This window comes from Ascidiella aspersa, chromosome 5 (genome assembly GCF_963924565.1).
Source record: "Ascidiella aspersa chromosome 5, kaAscAspe10.2, whole genome shotgun sequence".
In the NCBI taxonomy this organism is placed as follows: Eukaryota; Metazoa; Chordata; class Ascidiacea; order Phlebobranchia; family Ascidiidae; genus Ascidiella; species Ascidiella aspersa.
Window position 1 is genome coordinate 9115747 of NC_139451.1, and position 2500 is coordinate 9118246.

General features: G+C 54.2%; 2 non-coding genes across 2 annotated transcripts in view; both read right to left on the bottom strand.

Moving 5' to 3' along the window:
• Positions 1 to 93, bottom strand: part of LOC146142641 (5.8S ribosomal RNA) — a 154-nt gene extending 61 nt beyond the window's left edge. Inside the window, exon 1 of the ribosomal RNA XR_014499645.1 lies at positions 1 to 93. This exon is cut by the window's left edge and continues 61 nt beyond it. This is a non-coding gene — a ribosomal RNA (5.8S ribosomal RNA).
• Positions 94 to 340: 247 nt separating this feature from the next.
• On the bottom strand, positions 341 to 2151 carry LOC146142642 (small subunit ribosomal RNA). The gene has a single exon (XR_014500168.1). It is a non-coding gene; the product is annotated as a small subunit ribosomal RNA (ribosomal RNA).
• Positions 2152 to 2500: the final 349 nt, after the last annotated feature.

Genomic DNA, 2500 nt, shown 5'->3' on the forward strand with positions numbered 1-2500 from the left:
CGATGCTCAATGTGTCCTGCAATTCACACTAATTCACGCAGCTAGCTGCGTCCTTCATCGACTCACGAGCCGAGTGATCCACCGCCAAGAGCCATCCACGATTGTTTCGCTCGCACAGTGCCTCGCACTAAAGGGTGACAAAATATACCGCGCCGAGCGGTCGGCCAGGCCGACGCTTGAAGCCGGAGCGCGCGGCACCGCGGCACTCGACGCGCAAACATTACCGGGTGACCGAATCGCCGGCCGGCGCGCCGCTCCTCGCGGGTCGGGCGCCGGGTAGCAAAAACTTTTTCTCTCGCTTGTCCGAGTTTCGCGTTCGCCGAAGCGTTTGCGAGACCGTTAATGATCCTTCCGCAGGTTCACCTACGGAAACCTTGTTACGACTTTTACTTCCTCTAAATGATCAAGTTAGATCGTCTTCTCGGACGCCGGCTCGACCGTTGCCGGCCGCGCCAGGTCCAATCGGAGGACCTCACTAAACCATTCAATCGGTAGTAGCGACGGGCGGTGTGTACAAAGGGCAGGGACGTAATCAACGCGAGCTAATGACTCGCGCTTACTGGGAATTCCTCGTTCAAGGGAAATAATTGCAATTCCCTATCCCTAGCACGACCGGGGTTCAGCGGGTTACCCAGACCTGTCGGCCAAGGCGAGCACATGCTGATCCGGTCAGTGTAGCGCGCGTGCGGCCCCGAACATCTAAGGGCATCACAGACCTGTTATTGCTCAATCTCGTGTGGCTAAACGCCACTAGTCCCTCTAAGAAGTTAGACGCCGACCGATTGGGTCGCGTAACTAGTTAGCAAGCCAGAGTCTCGTTCGTTATCGGAATTAACCAGACAAATCGCTCCACCAACTAAGAACGGCCATGCACCACCACCCACAGAATCAAGAAAGAGCTCTCAATCTGTCAATCCTCACTGTGTCCGGGCCGGGTGAGATTTCCCGTGTTGAGTCAAATTAAGCCGCAGGCTCCACTCCTGGTGGTGCCCTTCCGTCAATTCCTTTAAGTTTCAGCTTTGCAACCATACTTCCCCCGGAACCCAAAGACTTTGGTTTCCCGCAAGCTGCCGGAGAGGTCGTAAAACTAACGCCCCCCGATCGCTAGTTGGCATCGTTTATAGTCAGAACTAGGACGGTATCTGATCGTCTTCGAACCTCTGACTTTCGCTCTTGATTAAAGAAAACATTCTTGGCAAATGCTTTCGCAGTCGTTCGTCTTGCGCCGATCCAAGAATTTCACCTCTAACGGCACAGTACGAATGCCCCCGTCTGTCCCTCTTAATCATTACCTCGCGCTCCGAAAACCAACAAAATAGAACCGAGGTCCTATTCCATTATTCCATGCACCATTATTCAGGCGAATCGCCTGCTTTGAACACTCTAATTTTTTCAAAGTAAACGTTCCGGCCGCCGCCGACACTCAGTCAAGGGCACCGGCGGAGAACCGGAGGTGAGGCCAGGACGGCCAGTACACGCCTTGCGACGGACCGGCCGCCTGCGCCCAAAATCCAACTACGAGCTTTTTAACCGCAACAACTTAAATATACACTTTTGGAGCTGGAATTACCGCGGCTGCTGGCACCAGACTTGCCCTCCAATGGATACTCGTTAAAGGTTTTAAAGTGTACTCATTCCAATTACAGGGCCTCGTTTAGAGTCCTGTATTGTTATTTTTCGTCACTACCTCCCCGCGTCGGGAATGGGTAATTTGCGCGCCTGCTGCCTTCCTTGGATGTGGTAGCCGTTTCTCAGGCTCCCTCTCCGGAATCGAACCCTGATTCTCCGTTACCCGTAAGAACCTCGGTAGGCCAGTACCGTACCGACGAAAGTTGATAGGGCAGACACTTGAATGATCCGTCGCCGGTGCGAGACCGTGCGATCCGCAAAGTTATCCAGAGTCACCAAAGGTTGCGGGCCGAAGCCCGGTCGGTTTTTGGTCTGATAAAAGCACGCCTCCCGCGAGGTCGGCGCTTCACGCATGTATTAGCTCTAGCATTTCCACAGTTAACCACGTAAAACGTACGATCAAATGAACCATAACTGATTTAATGAGCCATTCGCAGTTTCACTGTACGAGAGCTCGTACTTAGACTTGCATGGCTTAATCTTTGAGACAAGCATATGACTACTGGCAGGATCAACCAGGTAGCTACTTTAGCGTAGCCCCGAAAGGCCGACGAAGGAGGTGCCGCTGATGCGGCGCCGTCGCTCGGTCGATGCGAAACCCGAAGGCTTCTCCGTTAAAATTTCGTTCTTTGCTCGGCTGCCCGAACTCAGAAAACCGTCACCGCCCGTCGCACCCGCCGGAGTAAGACTTCGTCGGCAGGCCTTTCGACCGCCACGTCGCCAACACCGGCGCGAGCGCAACGCACGCCAGACAACTTCGCCGAAGCGACCGCTCAGAACCCGACAAACTGACACTCGGCTCTTCGCGCAGCAGCAACATCTGCCCAGCGAGCCAATCGCCTTTTCACCGATTCTTTACTTGTCGAAGCTT